Here is an 18913-nt window from a genome sequence, read left to right on the forward strand (position 1 = left end):
AAACCCTGGTTTTCACCCAGGTGGCCCTGGTTCAACTCCCGGTATGGGAATTGGTATTTAGCTGGTGAAAGTCTGCAGAAAGAGCTGTACGATCTCTGACATTGGTCCTCTATTATCAGAGCTGTAGTTACGTTACGTAGAAAAAAAAAGTGAAAGATTAACTCAAGAAGTGTTTCATAAAGATGAGCAAGTACAGCTGTTTCTGTATCTGTTAACCATATGAATTATCTGTATCTGTATCTGGCGGGGCTAAACCCGGAAGTGGACAGGATTTAACCTGGAAGTGGGTTAGGTTGTCTTGAAATGGGCAGGGCTTTAACCAGTATGTTATTTTAAGCATGGAATGGATATGGGTTGATGAAAAATTGTTATATTTATTGCTGAATGCCAGGGACCCGAATGGGAGGCTGCAGCCTCAAGGGTAGTAAAAAAGGTTCCATGGTGTAATGGTTAGCACTCTGGACTCTGAATCCAGCGATCTGAGTTCAAATCTCGGTGGAACCTGTTTTTAAGCCACAGCACAGGTGAAAAAGATCAACCTTTCAACTTTCCACATCTAGTTTAAAGTGAGCTTACAGGTTTAATGTCCTTGGCCATTTAGACTGTAAACAGTATGTTGGGGGGGCATGTTGAGGAGTCACCTGGTCGTTAATGTAACTTGAAGGAGCTCCAAATGTGACAGTATTGACTGGAAGTGATAGGCTTTGAGTTACATGGGGGATACACACTTTGCATTCAGTCTCCAAATCACCATAAAAATTAAATATCACTGAGATTTGAACTTGTGTTTCTGCAGTCAGAGTACACAGTGTTGATCCTGAATGGGCCACCATAGTACAATAGTTTTAACAAAGTTGTAGGTTACACTGTGCTTTAATTGCTTTAAATATGCTAGTTTAATGTTTCTGTTTTTATGTGATAAATGTGCTGGTTTTACTGTAAAGTGTCTTTGACTAGCCTACCATGTAAAGCACTACATAAATAAAAGGTAGTATTATTTTGTTTTGCCTTTGCGTTAAAAGTGAGCAGAGAGTAACGTTCCTCGGGAAATGAACCCTAACCTGTTTTTACAACCATATGCACAAATCCCTATAAGCTGTGTCTAATACTAAATATCTGTGTACAACTGATTCACTAATTCAGTTCATACAGAACAATCAGAAAGGGACAACAACTAGAAAAAGAAGTAAGTGACTTCAATACACGCTGTGAGCATATATGTAAAACAATATGTATGTTTTTTTTAATTCTTCTGACAAGTCACAGCATTAAAATAAAGATTAAGAAGCATTGTGGTGTTCCCGGGTCATTAATGTAAACTACACTATATACAGTACGTATATAGGCCACGTTATTGGTCAAGTGATGTGAAACTTATTGAGAAGGTTATGAACCAAATGAAAGGTATAATAAAAAAAAAAATCATTAGGCCTACATATTTCGGAGTAACACAAACTGTCTTTTATTAAAGAAAGACAATCGACAGAAAATGAATCATGAATGTATTGGTCTCTGACCAGTCTGCCATTATATCATCTGGGAATATCGCTGCATTTTCCCACTTAATCTCCGCAGCATCCTGTATAACCTGAAGCTGCATAGACCCCAGACCCCGCACTCCTCATCTCTACTTCTACAGAGAGAATGGACACTTATGTAATGCACAGGTCCACTGGGCAGTGGTCGCATGCCAGGCCGCCTCGACACACAACCGTCCCCCCGGGAAAAGTCCCTACTCTCCCGATTGCCGCTCTGCATCTGGGTGCCAGTGCAACCATTTCTAACCATCTAACAACTGCAACAGTAGGAGTTCAAATCAAACTGATGACAACAATAGTGACAAGTAATGAATGTTACTAAAAATAAAACAGAACACATTCAGAAGGCAATGGAATAACTGTTAAAACACTTTTTATTTTGGATCAGAGCGGCAGCGATGACACACGAGACTCCAGGATTGATCTTACCCTGGCTGTTAGCCCGCTCTGGACCAGGCTAGCCGCAAAGAATAAATCTCCATGGTTACTTGGCTAGGTTTAATTCAGTCTGGTTTTGTGCAACCGAGTCCCAGCTAATTCATCCAGGATAACTTGAATATCCCATCTTAATCCCTTATTCTGGTTTCGTGCAACAGGCCCCTGCTCGTTTGCTCCTCATATTTTTCCCGTTTTTTTCTGTTGCGTGCAGTTGAAGCAGGATATGAAAAATTGCCAACATTTGTGCTTGCTCCTAATCTGGGTTAAATTAACGATTCAATGGATTTTAAATTACAGATTAAGGTTGTAACAGCTCCTGCCTTTACGGCTCGTCCGGGAGTTGAACCCATGACCTCTCGCACCCGAAGTGAGAGTCATACCACTAGACCAATGAGCCACATAAAAAATTAATGTTAGCAATTTTCCATCAAGTAAATGTGATCAGTCATGGTCGCTAGGCAATTGTTAAGTAGTTTGTTTGGCATGTAGTTTTTTATGGCTCCACTGCCAGATTAAGCTTTCTGATTATATTGGACTAAAGACTACTTTTAAAGCAAAACATTTTACCCAAACTGGAACTTGAATTTTGGTAAAAAGGAAATTTATGTTTAGTGATTTATAAACTAGCAAAGTACTTTGAAATCAATTCTTTGAGGTACAGGAAGCCAGTGTAAAGACTTCAAAACTGGAGTGATGTGATCCAGTCTCTTGGTCTTAGTGAGGACCCGAGCAGCAGGTTTGGACAGGTTTTTTTCAAATCCTGTTGACACATAAGTCCTTTACCTTGATATATTCTTAAGGTGATATCAATTTGTAATTGTCTTCATGTTGCAGTTTTTGTATTGGACTATAGTCCCCTGCGCGATTTAAAATTTGTGTGTCGTCCGCATAACTATGGTAACTTATTTTGTTGTTTTCCATATTCTGAGCCAGTGGAAGCATGTTTTGAACCAGTATTAATGCAAAGAAGGACTGGAGCATTTATTGTAGAGAATAAGTAGGCTGACACTGAAGTATTTAGACAGCAGTGACTGAAAAAATAATTCAATCTACATATCGGTCTTCTTAAAGATCTAAATAGACTTTCTCACCTCAGAGTCATCTGGAGGACGTAATGATTAGCTTCTGTCCCTCTGAACCCTGAGTGACAATCACTCTGCAGTGAATCAGATGCAGTTTCCCCCTCAGTCTAACCAAGACTATACTTTCAGGTCATTTCATAGAGTTTCTGACTTGAGGAATGTGTTTCTAAAGTGTTTGGTCTCGCTAACCACGATGATGAGTCGTGATATTCCTTTCTGAGCGTGAAGCTGATAGAGAGTAATGATTAACTACATATGCTCTCTGTCATTGATGATTGCTCTTTGTTTCTTTATGGAGTATTGAGGAAGGGAATATGATCAGTGGTAGTAGCAGATATGTGGAAAACTAACATGTGTAAAGGTAAAAAAACATGTCAAGCTTTCTAATAACTGAAGTTGTAGTCAGTCTTGAAGTATGTTTAGTCCATGGTGGGAAGGTTACTTGAAAGGGTTAACACCTACTTTCTTGACTTTGTAATACCTTATGTCCAGTGTAAAAATATAAACTGAGTTAAGCCATAATTCATTTTTATTTCTACCTTGCTTTTCCTACTTTGACATGTCAAAAAGGTGCATTGTTTGAAAGCCCATCTCTACACATCCATGTTCCACTCCCACAGGTGTTTCCACTTGACTAATCAGACTGTGTGGCCTTTACAGGCTCAGCTTGATTGACATGTACTAGGGGTGGAACGGTCCACTGAAGTCCCGGTGGACGGGATGGCGTGTTGTAACGAGGTTTGAGTACATACAGCAAATACTTGAAGCCAGGTTACTCTACGAGTGGATACGGGCATTGAAGGTGATGTGGAAATCCTGATTGATTCAGTGATTTTTTGGCCCTATTTGTATTTGTGTCTAAAGGCTGGTTAACCACTGTAGGGAGGAGACGTTGGACAGTTTTTTTTGTCTTGTTCTAGTGATTGGCATGTCTGGGTGATGCGTTGGATATGCGTTAGCATGTTGGATGTATTTCCACTCACGTACCAACAACGCCAACCCACAGTCCTCGTTTTATCCACCACTTTCTCACCTGTACTACTGGAACTGACTGGGAAACCAAAGTTTACCTTGGGTCGCCACCACTCGCCGTAGGAGAGGCTGCTCTTCCTTAGTGCTGCTGGCTCGGACTCATATGAAGGGAAATATGGGGCAAAAGGTGAGAGCTTGCAGAACAAAAAAATCTGAACTTATTGTTTAAATTACAGCCGATAGATATCAGAGATCCACCCATTACCTTAATTTATATGCGTTGTACTTTTACCTTGCCGGGTGAGTTAGGGAAACTGTTACAGCATAGCCTATGAACAGCAAGTCCTGAGGCGTCGCTCAAGGACACGTCCAGCTGTTGCCGGAGTTCGTAGGGGTCCCCTACTGGAGCTGCTGGACGAAGATGGATGGATGGAAGCAACCCTGTTCATAGCTCATTGTATTCTTGCAAGACAGGCTTATCTGTAGAGGCACTGTAGCTTAGTGGTTAAAGTGCCTGTCTTGTAAACAGGAGATCTTGGGTCCAAATCCCAGCAGTGCATGGTTCTCACTTGATGAAGTGTATGCATATGATTTGTGATTCTTAACCGGTGCAACAAAGTTACCAGTTGCCTGATTTTCCAGAGCACAAAAGTGACATGTGATGTAGTCTTAGAACATTAAATGTGGCTGAAAACAGTCTATACCAGTGGAGTGGAATGCTGGCTTTAATACACTGTAAGAAAAAATTCCGTAAATTAACAGAAAAAGTACTGGCAGCTCATTACCGGGACTTTCTACCGTAATTAAATAACGGTGTTCCTACAGTAAAAAACGGAAATTTACTGTTATTAGTTGTTCCTACAGTTAAAAAACGGAACATTTACTGTTATTTAACGGTGTTCCTACAGTTAAAAAACGGAACATTTACTGTTATTTAATGGTGTTCCTACAGTTAAAAAACGGAACATTTACTGTTATTTAATGGTGTTCCTACAGTAAAAAACAAACATTACTGTTATTTATGTTGTCCTACAGTTAAAAACGGAACATTGTTATTTAATGGTGTTCCTACAGTAAAAAAACAACATTTACTGTTATTTAAGGTGTTCCTACAGTTAAAAAACAGAACATTTACTGTTATTTAATGGTGTCCTACAGTTAAAAACCAACATTTCTGTTATTTATGTGTTCCTACAGTTAAAAAACAGAACATTTTCTGTTATTTAATGGTGTTCCTACAGTTAAAAAACAGAACATTTTCTGTGAATCATACATAAATCTGTAAAATAACAGCAAATGTACTGGCAGCTCATTACATAGACTTTGTCCTGTAATTAAAAGGTTTAACTACAGTAAAAAAACATTTTTGGTATTACTTACAGAAATACAAATGCAACTTTCTGTTACTTGATGGTGCACTTTATTTGGTAATACATTTTGGTAAAACATCTTAAATCTGTGATGAAAAAAGATTTTTATTTAACTCATCTTTCAAATTCTTTAAAAATACAAAAAGGACTAAAGCATTACCCAAAGAGAAATAAAAAATTAAATAACTTTAAAAAACATTAACACAATTTGTCACACTGTACACAAGTGGGTGTGATGAACACAGGATGAATTAAAGCAGAACACAGAGTACTAAAACATCCAACACGTTCTCACTCTCATCTCGTAAGATATGGACGTTTGGTCAGTTGTTACTGGCATTAAAAGTATATATATATACATATATGCTAAAGTTCCGTGACACCGGTAATAACAGGACGGTTAAGGACACACACGGGACTTGAACCCCGGTCTCTTGAATGAAGGTCCTGTGTTTGACACATCCACCCCCCCGACCAACCTCCCTACGACAATTCCCCATTGCATACTACTCGCTAGATGCTGCTCTCCCCCCGTACGTTCCTCCCACGCCAAAGGACGCCTTTTTTGTTGCATCAGACGCGGAAAGCCACTGGCCAAACTTCCGTATTTTACGCCATCGGAGTGAGAAAGCGTTGGCTGTAACATAAGTAATTTTTCACTAAAAGGCTTTACAATGATAGTAAGTCCATTTTGAATTTAAAATGTAGCGGTTTACATTTTAAGAACATATCAGACAGGGTATGAACATCCTTTCTACAACATAACTATAATTTATTTACATTAGTTAAATAACAAAATGTGACAGACAAACCAGACAATGAATATGCGTTTCATTCTAAAACCATGTGACATGTCTTCCTCTAGTTTTCCTTGTTCCAGGGCAAATAAGTCCATGTCAGTAGAGAGCAAAAGTCTGTATTCAGAGTACAAAAGCGTAGATGCACAGGAACAGATTTTTGCACGTTTCCTGAGGATCTCTCTGAAAACTTGAAAGAAGCTTGTAAATAGCCTTAAAGGCCGGGGAAAATAAAGTGTAGTCGGCTGAAATGTCCTCACTTTTGCAAAATGGTCCTTATTTAAAAAAAGTTAATAATACCATGGTTGTCCTCCGTAAAGATGGGTGTCCACAGACACACATCACTCTCCTTTCTCTCTGTTTGAGATGCTTCTTCTGCTGGAAAACAAAAATAGAATGACTTATTACATTGCATTTTTTCGACTATCAAAGTTCTTTTAATAAGTTTTTGTAATGAGGGTCCACCAAGATTATTTTGGGGCATTTTCAGCCTTTATTTTGTGACAGGACAGCAGAAGACATGAATGGAGAGAGAGAGGGGAATGGCATGCAGCAAAAGGCCGCAGGTCGGAGTCAAACCCGCGTCCACCACGTCAGTAAACCTCTTTATATGGTCGCCCGCTCTACCAACACTGAGCTATCCGGGCGCTTGGGCCCCCCAAGTTTAGACGCAGATGTTGTGCAGATGGGACTTGCGCTCTAGGAGGTACAAAGTAAATTTTTCATATAGCAATTTTGCAAATTATAAAAATTAAAAGTGCCATCTAATAACCAATTGACGCCAAATTTGGCACAGAGCCTCAATGGCCCATGCGGAACAGCTGTGCTAACTTTTATTTAAGTCAGAATAAATTCTGCAAAGATTCCTCTTGTAGATCACCAACAACAGTTGTGCAGCAGTGTTAAACCCTGAAACACACAGCTCGATCAGCGGTTACTTGCAGCTCTGCTACAGCAGCAGATAACCTTTAACGTTACTGCCGGTCACATCGTCGTCTCTAAACAGTCTGCTCTGGGAAGTCCTGCTCAGATCAACAAATGTTAGAGTCCGGTAGCTGCTCACTCTGTTTGTTATAGGACGCACACCGAGCAGATTAATACGCTCACAGATCCAATCTTTGCAGATGTTACCGCTTGGTGTTTGGCTAGATCCAGAGACTTTGTTCAAGGCCTTAATTTGAGATAATCAAATTAAGACTTCCTCATACTTTTAAGACCCCGCGGCTACCCTGAACAAAGGTGTGTGCAATTACCTTTAAATCTTCCACGGATTCTTGAAGTCATTAAGGTCCGACAGGAATCAAAGCAGTTTGGAGGGATGTTGTACTGTTTCCCCCGCTTTTCTGCTTTCGTGCCCCGTTCTGGGTTTATCCCCAGCAGGCACCTGTGGCATACAAACATGTCTAAATTGAAATTGCAAAAATAAATAATACTATAAAACGGACAAAAATGATTGTCAAAACTTACCTCTGGATGAACTCCAGAGTCAGGGCTGCTCCCGTTGGATACTTTATATTCAGCACATATACAGGCTGAACACATAGCTCACAGCACTAGTGGACAGCCGATTATGTTAACTGGGACTTCATCCACTGACATCTTGTATCTTCCTTCATCTGTAAAACATAAATAACATACATCTTTCAATTAAACAATACACAACACCTCCCAATATTTTTAGAGTAGACATGCATTTCCTTACCCTAACTATGATGCACGGGGTGCTGGCAGCTCTGCTAAGGCATCCTGAGAGAGGTGAAGACAGAGTAGGCATAGGGGAAATAGTGAGGTGACATATTTGTTGGGCTAAATCATAATTTACTAAATTAAGGAATTGATGTTTTGCAGCAGAACTTACTTCTTTCTTCATTTATTAAAAGCACCTTCTGCCTCCTTGAGAGGTACTTCACTAGAACCTGGAGGAGTTCAATGGGTCTGTAGTAACTCCTGTGATTCCCTTGCTACCAAGAAACTCAGTGATGATCTCGCCCTTCTCCTGAATTTGGTTCAGCAATTGGTTTGGACAGGAAATCCCATTAGTTTCTCTGTGTGGGTCGAGCAGATGGGGGTGTCGAAGAGGTAAGGCCATTCTTCCATGACTTTGATAATATTTTCCTCACTATTCAGAGTGATGTGCTGGGCATAATATGTTTCAGACATCAGTTTTTTAATGTCACTCTGAGGGAGAAGGTTTTCTTTAAAGGCATCTTGTAGCATTTTCTTTTTACCCTCATGGCTGTTAAAGTCATTCAGTGACTCAGGTTGCCATTGAGTACAACCATAACGGTCAGAAGCTCTGCATTTTTTCTTGGGCCTCTCACCATGGGATGTGCTAAAAGCATACTGTCTTCTGACATTCTCAACCCTGTTCTCCATTTGCATTACAAGGGATGCAAAACCTTGACCCACAAAATTTATGCCACATTTGTCCAAGAGGATCAGGATATCTCTCAACCAGCTGTTGTGCAACCTGCTTCAACTTGCTTCTGCCTGGTCTGGTGTCAGTAGCCATCATGTCTTCCATGATGATCCGGATCATGTGTCTTCTGTCTTTTGGTAGTGGTCTCTTCTTCTCCTGCAGTGCATTCATCAACGTAACTGGGAACTTCTGCCATGGGATTTGAAACTTCTGTGGAGGTGTCACAGTCGGCGTTGCCACCAGATGCTCATTCAAATTTGAATCATTTGGAGCACCGGACACAACCAAGGTGCTCTGAGATGCTAGGGAGGAACAGAACAATCAAAAAATGTGAATTTCAAAAAAAGGAGAATGAGACACTTACAAAGAGCTGAATGTACTGTCATGTCATGGGTGTGTGTGTGGGTGTGTGTGTGTGTGTGTGTGTTGGTGTGTGTGTGTGTGTGTGTGTGTGTGTGTGTGTGTGTATTTAAATGTCTAATCAAGCCCATTACCTACCTGAGGAGAATGCACATGTATCAGCCGCCTGGACTGTATTAACGACAAAATCCCATCCAAGTCAGCTGCTGTTAAAAATGTGATTTTTCCAGATTTTAACTCCAATATCTGTCAACTTTGTGACAAGAGTCTCTGTTTGCTCCTCTTCCAGTGAAGGCAGTGTGCTTCTGATCTTCTCCCTTACAGGTTCCATGGTGGACTGTGTTTAAGAGTAACCAGCAGTCTGCCACCTCTATGGTAGTGTCTAAGTGGGGTGTAATCAAGAAGCCCATCAAGTCTTTGGCAAATAAAGTACCACCTTCTCCCTCTACTCAAAAACACCAAGATCTGGATCAAGACTTGCTCTTTTCTGTCGAAGCAAAAGAAGCACAGTCTTTTGTTGTTTCACTACAATGCATGCAATAAGCCCAGAGTTAACTCTCCACCCTCGCAGCTCAAAATAACAAGCATGTCATTTGCATAGCATGTGCCTCGTACAGTATTTTGTCTGTCACTACCGCATTTGATGGCGAGACATCAAACACTTTTAGCGCGTCCTTAACCTGACTATCATACAATTCTGGGTAAAACCTTGTACAGTCAGACATGATAAACTCAGGGGAAAACACATTGCCCATGCTTTGGTAGGCTTGCAGCAACTGATGCCTCTCTGAAAGGTTTTGTGATGTTTCTGAAGTTCTTACTTGCCCGAATACACCTCTTAAGTAGCTGTGCTTGCTCTCAAATCGCATAGTCCATATGCGAATTAGGGTCCAAACTTTAATGTGAGATCTGAATAATGTAAAAGGTAATGATGTTTGGGTCGAAGCTTTTTAAGTGGGAAGAGTACATGCCTTGTTTCTATGTACTCCTCAATGAGGACCTTCATGTAGGCAGCCTGTGATTGTGACAGTGTAGGAGCACACACAAGCTCACCACCTGCTTGAGTAGCAATACAAGTTGCCAAACTTCCTCCTTAGGGTCTCTAATCTTGTTATGTAACAGTACTGGCAAGAACCGAAGAAGCCACCAGTTTTGGGCAGTATGTCCCCCAAGTTTGGTCCCATTGTTATGCAGAACATTAGCCTTATTCTGACTCTCACCTCTAAAGTCACAATTCTGCGGTTAAGTACATCATAACTGAACCACTTTCTTGATTTTACTAGGATGCAGGTACATTGCCAAATCATAGTCAACTATGCCCTCAAAAATCATGGGCAAGGCAGGGTGGAAGTCCTGGGAACAAACATGGAAATGTGTGAGTTTGTTCAAAACACTGTTTGACTTGATGCCTTTGTGCATTAGGATATCTGGGTTATTTTCCAACTCCAGCAATGATTCACTGTAACTAGCTGGTGTTCTCTCTGTGGCTGTAGAAAGAGGATTTTTTTGAAAATCCCCTTTTTTAATATGACAGTACCTGCAAAAATATTCAGCACAGCTGAAATTTTCAGTAAATCCCCCAAGATAGTGGGACCCAGATTGTCTCCAATGACACAGGCAATACTACCTCTGAAAGTTTTCCCTTCAACACAAATGCCTTTTGACTCCAGGTCACACAGGTCTGATAACAAAACATCAAAAACTCTCTCAGGTCCAAAAAACTTACAGTCCTTCTCCAAACAAAGTAGTACAAGCTGTTTGAGTCAACGGTGGATCGGTGGTGTGCATAGACATTACCTAAAGTGTAGTACACAGCAAGAACTTTGTGTTTTAGCCTGGCGGACCCAAGAGGGTTTGCAACTTCAAAAGCATCTTGAAACAACATGATCTGAAGAGCATGTGGATCAGAGGCAAACAGTTCACTAGATTTAGAGACCGAACCATCTCTAATATCACATAGCATGCTCTCGTCGGCATGAACAGGATTTAGAATTTGAAGCTGTACACTTTCATTTTTCAAGAAAGCTCTTAAGCTTTCTAGAATGGGAACATAGTGAAAATGTCTGTATTGCCTTGTCATCATGGCCTAAGGTTATTTGTACAGGTTTCTACCAAATTGAATTCTCTCCTGTAAAACTGAAGTCTTTGTGGTGTGTAGTTAAGGTGCCACTACTTGCATGTAGGGTGCGCTGCATAGGGCTTTGTTCGTACATACATTTCCCTAGATTTTGTAAAGCCTCAGCTTGCCACCATATTCTTGGAGACCTCTTGAAAACCAATCCATAGTAAACTCATGCTGCATATCCTGTAGTAACCTCATTTCACTTGCAATATCAGAGACTGTAGATGCAGGAACCAGATACTTTGCTTGTAAGCCAAGAAAAAAAAGAGCCATGTTTTCAGTGAAATTATCCTGGGCTGACCCTGGGTCAGACTCTCCTTCATGCTGCACTGTTGGTACTTCACTATCAACGCTTGACCCATTATCCGAACCAGCAGGTGCATACTCTGTTGTCCCTGATATAACTTTGATCATATGTGTAACATCACACTGCTTGTGACATCTTGATAAATGAGATGTAAAAGAGGATATGACTTTAAAGGCCTTTGCACATCCACTATAAGGAAAACGTCACTTCAAGACCCTCTTGCAAATGACACTTAAGGTGAGCTACGAGACCTTTTATGCTTTCACATTCTTTGCCACAAAACTCCCAAGAACACTTAACTGCACAGATATGTTACGATTAAAAGACAGCTTCCTCCCTTCGTGGTGAAATCTGGACAAGTGCACATTAAAAGAATTGTAAGACGAAAAGCTTCTTCCACAGTCTGGAAACCCAAAGGGAAAAATAGCCTTCTTACTGTTTCTATGGGTTCTACAATGTTTCACATAGTCAGAAACTGAGGTATTTCTAAACTCACAGATACCACAATTAAATATCATTGTGAAAGCAAGCAAAAAAATAGCATGGTATCCATTAATGTACCAGTAGTAAGGCAGTGTAAAGGCAAGACTGCATGGCTTTCTATGGCGTCTTCTGAGATGTCCAAACTGTGTGCACCGGTAGAAATCTGAAAACGAGTACAACAGTCATTTTAGTTCCAAGCCACTGTAGTCCCATTGTTCTAATGTACTGCCTCTTTTTTGGAAGTGTTAGTCAAAAAAACCACACAACCTAACCACTAAGGGTGGTGATATGAAGGTAAATTTTGCAAAATGCAAAAAATGTAAAACAAAAAAAGTTTGTAGCTGTCATTGTAGTTATGTAAACATCAGTGTACACATTATTTTATTATTTTTAAGAAAATGGGTGTGTATTTTATGTGAGTAAAAATTTCAGTTATAGAAAATTACAAGCTCCCATTTTATCAGCTCAAATGTGTTTGCATAGTGAATAAGTGAAAGTGTGTCAGTGTACTAGCTAACGGATTTTGCAACATATTTCTACATATGTGGGCAACATACTTAATGATTTAAGGCGATTATTACACACTAATATTTTACCAAGTTGTGCTTGCCAAAAGCGTAACGTGACGCATAATGGTTTCTGGGGCACAGTAGACAGCCTGTGGCTAGCTAACGTTAGCTTCTGTAACGGAACAGAAGTCCTTCCCGAAGAGATAACTAGCAACAGCAATGTTAAAATATGCATGTAAGCATGTAGCCTGTTCAGTCAACAACATATCCCCCAAAATATTTTTTTTTTACTCACTCTCAAACCGTCAATCGAGTATCAACTATCAAAACATTAGCACTGGCGAACAATTATAACGGAAAACCTTCAAAATAAAGCACAAGACGTGGTCACTGAATTGAAACGGCTATCTTACGGTGAGTCTCAGCTTTTATTTCAAAGGCAACAATGTTAAGAAATGAGGGCACTGACAAGTGAATTTGCTTGATAACATAAAAAAAAAAATTCTCAGTATAGGTGCAATATATTTGTTCTGATTTCACTCAACAACAGCCAGCTTACAGGTGGCAGCCAAATTCGGTTTTTTCACTCGAAAAAGTTAAACATTCATAATGCTATCAATGACAACATCGGGGGCTAAGGACACTAAAGATTACCTTTAGAATCCTATGATAATGTGAACTGTGTCACGTAACGGTAAAGCCTCGCGCTGCCTCGCCTCCTCATCGCGTTAGCGTCACTGCCAAACAGACACGAGCCCGCGGAACTACAACGGGAACAGTGGTTGGCAGACCGGGGGGAGTTTTAGGAATATTTGACATACTATGACTTTTTATGACTTTTATGACTTTTTATGAATTTTTCGACATACTATACTAGGACTTTTTATGACAATTTATGAATTTTTGTCATACTATACTATGACTTTTACACATTTTTGACATATTATACTTTAACTTTTTTAGAATTTTTGACATACTATAGTATGACTTTCATGATTCTTTTGTCATACTAAACTATGACTTTTATGAATTTTATACATGTTATACCATGACTTTTTAAGACTTAATGATTTTTTTTGACATACTATCCTATGACTTATGAATTTTTTGACATACTATACTATGACTTTTATGATTTTTTTGTCATACTATACTATAACTTTATGAATTTTTTGACATACTATACTATACTATAGTATGACTTTCATGATTTTTTTGTCATACTAAACTATGACTTTTATGAATTTTATGCATGTTATACTATGACTTTTTGTGACTTTTTATGATTTTTTCAACATAATATCTATGACTTTTATGAATTTTTTGACATACTATACTATGACCTTTTATGATTTTTTTGTCATACTATACTGTGACTGTTAATGATTTTTTTTTACTTTTTATGAATTTTTGACATAGTATGCTATGAATTTTTGAATTTTTTGACATGGTATACAATGACTTTTTATGATTTTTTTGACATACTATACTATACTACACCATTTTTTTGTCATACTAAACTATGACTTTTATGAATTTTTGACATTTTATGCTATGACTTTATATGAATTTTTTGAAATACTATACTGTGACTGTTTTATGATTTGTTGACTTTTTATGAATGTTTCGCGACATACTATACATGACTTTTTATGAATTTTGACGTATTATACCATGACTATTTTTGAAAAAGGGGAATTAGCTCAAATGGTAGAGCGCTTGCTTAGCATGCGAGAGGTAGCGGGATCAATGCCTGCATTCTCTAGAAGACTTTAGATTCTTCTTGTTTTACAATAAGAACTATAAATTTGGACTTGTTACGACATACTTACTACGACTTTTTACATACTATAGGACTTTTTCTGCTTTTTATGAATTTTTTGACAACTATACTATGAATATTTATAAATATTTCAACATACTACAGCATGATTTTTTTATGTTTTTTCGACATACTAAACGATGACTTTTATGAATATTTGACATAATATGACTTTTTATGACTTTTTTGAATTTTTGACATAGTATACTATGACTAATGAATTTTTCGACATACTAAACTATGACTTTTTATACATTTTCAACATACTATACTATGACTTTTTATGACTTTTTATGAATTTTTTGACATACTATATTATGACTTTTTATGACATTTTATGAATATTTTGTTATACTATACAATGACTTTTACGAATTTTCGACATTTTATACTATGACTTTTTTTAATTTGTTGACATACTATACTACGACTTTTTATGATTTTTTTGTCATACTAAACTATGACTTTTATGAATTTTTTACATGTTATACTATGACTTTTATGAATTTTTTTGAAATACTATACTGTGACTGTTTATGATTTTTTGTGACTTTTATGAATTTTTAACATAGTATACTATACTATAGTATGACTTTCATGATTTCTATCAAACTAAACTATGACTTTTTATGAATTTTTTGAAATACTATACTGTGACTGTTTATGATTTTGTGACTTTTTATGAATTTTTCGACATACTATACCATGACCTTTTATGAATTTTTGACGTATTATACCATGATTATTTTTGAAAAAGGGGAATTAGCTCAATGGTAGCGTGCTTGCTTAGCATGCGAGAGGTAGCGGGATCAATGCCCGCATTCTCCAGAGGACTTTAGATTCTTCTTGTTTTACAACAAGAACTATAAATTTGGACTTGTTACGACATACACTACACTGACTTACTATTATGACTTTTTATGACTTTTTTGACTTTTTATTTTTGACAACTATATGAATATTTATAAATATTCAACATACTACAGCATGATTTTTTATGTTTTTTTTCGACATACTAAACGATGACTTTTATGAATATTTTGACATAATATGACTTTTTATGACTTTTTATGAATTTTTGACATAGTATACTATGACTTATGAATTTTTTCGACATACTAAACTATGACTTTTTATACAATTTTCAACATACTATACTATGACTTTTTATGACTTTTTATGAATTTTTTGACATACTATATTATGACTTTTATGACATTTTATGAATATTTGTCATACTATACAATGACTTTTACGAATTTTCGACATTTTATACTATGACTTTTTTAATTTGTTGACATTATATACTACGACTTTTTATGATTTTTTTGTCATACTAAACTATGACTTTTATGAATTTTTTACATGTTATACTATGACTTTTTATGAATTTTTTGAAATACTATACTGTGACTGTTTATGATTTTTTGTGACTTTTATGAATTTTTAACATAGTATACTATACTATAGTATGACTTTCATGATTTTCTATCATACTAAACTATGACTTTTATGATTTTTTGAAATACTATACTGTGACTGTTTATGATTTTTTGTGACTTTTATGAATTTTTTGAAATACTATACTGTGACTGTTTATGATTTTTTGTGACTTTTATGAATTTTGACATAGTATACTAGGACTTTTATTTGAATTTTTGACATAATATACTATGACTTTTATGAATTTTTTGACATACTATACTGTACTACACCATTTTTTTGTCATACTAAACTATGACTTTTATGAATTTTGACATGTTATGCTATGACTTTATATGAATTTTTTGAAATACTATACTGTGACTGTTTATGATTTTGTTGACTTTTTATGAAATTTTTCGACATACTATACCATGACTTTTATGAATTTTTGACGTACTATACCATAACTATTTTTGAAAAGGGGAAGTAGCTCAAATGGTAGAGTGCTTGCTTAGCATGCGAGAGGTAGGGGGATCAATGCCCACATTCTCCAGACAACATTAGATTCTTCTTGTTTTACAACAAGAACTATAATTTGGACTTGTTACGACATACTATACTACGACGTTTTTTAGGAATATTTCGACATACTATACTAGGACTTTTATGAATTGTAGACATTATACTATGATTTTTTTTGAATTTTTTGTCATACTATACTATGACTTTTTTTGAAAAGGGAAATTAGCTCAAATGGTAGAGCGTAGGGATGAGCGAGTACAGCATTATCTGTATCTGTATCTGTTTACCACATGAATTATCTGTATCCGGATCCGTACTCGGACTGGGCGGGGCCTAAACCGGAAGTGGTCAGATTTAACCCGGAAGTGTGTCGGGTTCTCTTGAAATGTGCGGGGCTTTAACCGGTATGTTATTTAAGCATGCAATTGATATGAGTTGATCAAAATTGTTATTTATTGCTGATTTGAAAACTATTTACATGACAGCATCAAGCTTCAGATCAAAGGTGTTGTCATGGTAACAAACAAACTATATACAGAACGTTTTGCAACAATGAATACAACACATGCGGTTGTCCAATTATGAAGTAAATGTAATAAACAAGAGTTTTCATACTCAATATAACTTTCTTTTTTAACTTTTTATTTTTTTATGATCAGTGTGATTTTGTTTTTTGTGCTTTTTTTTTTTTTATTTCCACACAAGGTGTGTGTGTGTGTGTGTGTGTGTGTGTGTGGTGTGTGTGTGTGTGTGTGTGTGTGTGAGAGAGAGACACAGAGACGCAACGGGAGTCACATTTTTGGCCATAATTGTGCATCCCAAAGAGATCTAATGTTTTATCAAACCAGGTTGTGCAAGTAACCTTTCTGCTGACTTCTGACAAATAAAGAAAGCAACATCACTCAGAGAAAGCTACTGCGACAGCTGGGAGTCAACCCAGGTCAACTGCTTGGAAGGCAGCTATGCTCACCACTATACCACCATCACTGGGCAGTACAATGTTCACTTCAAATCTTGTAACATCTGAGCATTGAGCCTGTGAAGTGGGCTCTATCACTGAGCTACAGCCCCTGATGATTCAGCAATTCCCTTCAGGGGGTCCTGTGTTATCACATTCACAAGAATGGGAAGTGCATTCTTCTACACTGTTGACCTTCGATAGCTCAGTTGGGAGAGCGCGGGACTGTAGAAGCGTAAATCTGAACTTAAGTCAGTCAGAGGGTTGTGAGAATTCTTGCCACACACCTTAACTATATATTGCAGCCTGTTCTCTATTGGAGCTCTGTTGTAGGATTTATAAGCATCTTTGACGGATCCATAACAGATTGCCACCCTGGGGAACTTTCTTCCATGTCTCCATGTCTCCATATATTTGGGCTGACAGTTGAGAAACCTTCCCTTGTTAACTATGACATGGATGACTGAGAACCTACTATATCATGACATGTTTAATTTTACTATATTGTAATTTTTAGGACATGTCCTATGGAACATCTGTTGGATTAGTCAGGATGGCCGAGCGGTCCAAGGCGCTGCGTTCAGGTCGCAGTCTCCACTGGAGGCGTGGGTTCAAATCCCACTTCTGACAACAATTGTTTTTCATTTTGAACAAACATCTAAGACATGATATTGGGAATAAAGAACATAGCAGTTCTTTGTATTCAAGAGGACATGAATGTGCACGAGAAATGCAATTGCAAGTACAAGCGTTTTGTGAGCATCTCTTATTGTCAACACATGTAAAGTTACTGACTGTGATTTAACTGAAGGGTTTTTGAAGAAAAGACTCAAGGACTCCTTTGTCCCTCATGCCATCAGACTACAATTCCTCACTAGGGGGGAGGAGGAAATAGGGCAGAGGACAATACATACATACATCATACATACACACATACACACATACATACATGCACACCTGGACTTAAATTCACCTGGTCACTTTATAAAATTTTTAACACTGGACTAAACACTGACACTTTACTAATATTTATGGTCTTTTCTTTGTTTTTTTTTGACAAATGTTCTTATTGTTGATATTATTTTTATTGGTATTTTGTTGTCTTTATACTGTCTTTTTATCTATCTTTTATTTCTTTGTTCTTGCTAAAAACTGCTGCTGGAACTTCAATTTCTTGCGGGAGTCATCCCAAAGGATCAATCAAGAGAAGTCTAAGTCTAAGTCTAAGTTATGTACAAAGATAAAAAGCGCAACTGACCATCATTCCATCCAATACGGGCAAGACGGGGTTGACAGATAGATTTTAAATCCACACAGATGAACAGTCATCGTAGCTGTTCGCAGATTTCCGCAAAGTTTACAGAGATTAAACTGGGCCGTATAGTGAAGATTATCCGAAAAGAGAGAAGAGTACTTCCATCGTTGTTACCTGTCGTTGCTATGGGTAACAAGAGTTCACAGTCACACGTTTCCTTAGGGGCCCGTAGTGGATGAAATGGTTAAACATTTGGCCCGGGGTGCATAGAATGCCTATTGAGCGACAAAATTTGGGTGTCAAAAAAGTTTCTTTACCTCTATCTCCCCTACCTCTTTTTTTGTTTCTTGTTATGTCTCGGCAAGAAGTATTATGCTTTTTGGTCGTCTGTCCAAATGAATCAGAAATTCTTTATTGATCCCTGTAGTGGTAACTCTGGGAGAAGAGTGCTCCTTCGAACCAGCGGCCTAAGGATTTCAGCTTCATGCGCTACAGTCCTCCGCTCTACCCACTGAGCTATCGAAGGGAGCTAGC

The 18913-nt window shown here is 37.8% G+C and overlaps 5 non-coding genes across 5 annotated transcripts; 4 read left to right on the forward strand and 1 right to left on the reverse strand.

Moving 5' to 3' along the window:
• Positions 1-432: 432 nt before the first annotated feature.
• On the forward strand, positions 433-504 carry trnaq-cug (transfer RNA glutamine (anticodon CUG)). Its single transcript has one exon. It is a non-coding gene; the product is annotated as a tRNA-Gln (tRNA).
• Positions 505-2301: 1797 nt separating this feature from the next.
• On the reverse strand, positions 2302-2373 carry trnap-cgg (transfer RNA proline (anticodon CGG)). Its single transcript has one exon. It is a non-coding gene; the product is annotated as a tRNA-Pro (tRNA).
• Positions 2374-3171: 798 nt separating this feature from the next.
• Positions 3172-3384, forward strand: LOC116685376 (small nucleolar RNA U3). The gene has a single exon (XR_004330946.1). It is a non-coding gene; the product is annotated as a small nucleolar RNA U3 (small nucleolar RNA).
• A 1133-nt stretch (positions 3385-4517) lies between these two features.
• Positions 4518-4590, forward strand: trnat-ugu (transfer RNA threonine (anticodon UGU)). Its single transcript has one exon. It is a non-coding gene; the product is annotated as a tRNA-Thr (tRNA).
• Positions 4591-17671: 13081 nt separating this feature from the next.
• Positions 17672-17754, forward strand: trnal-cag (transfer RNA leucine (anticodon CAG)). Its single transcript has one exon. It is a non-coding gene; the product is annotated as a tRNA-Leu (tRNA).
• The last annotated feature ends 1159 nt before the right edge of the window (positions 17755-18913 follow it).

This window comes from Etheostoma spectabile, unplaced genomic scaffold (assembly GCF_008692095.1).
Source record: "Etheostoma spectabile isolate EspeVRDwgs_2016 unplaced genomic scaffold, UIUC_Espe_1.0 scaffold00569792, whole genome shotgun sequence".
Classification (NCBI taxonomy): Eukaryota; Metazoa; Chordata; class Actinopteri; order Perciformes; family Percidae; genus Etheostoma; species Etheostoma spectabile.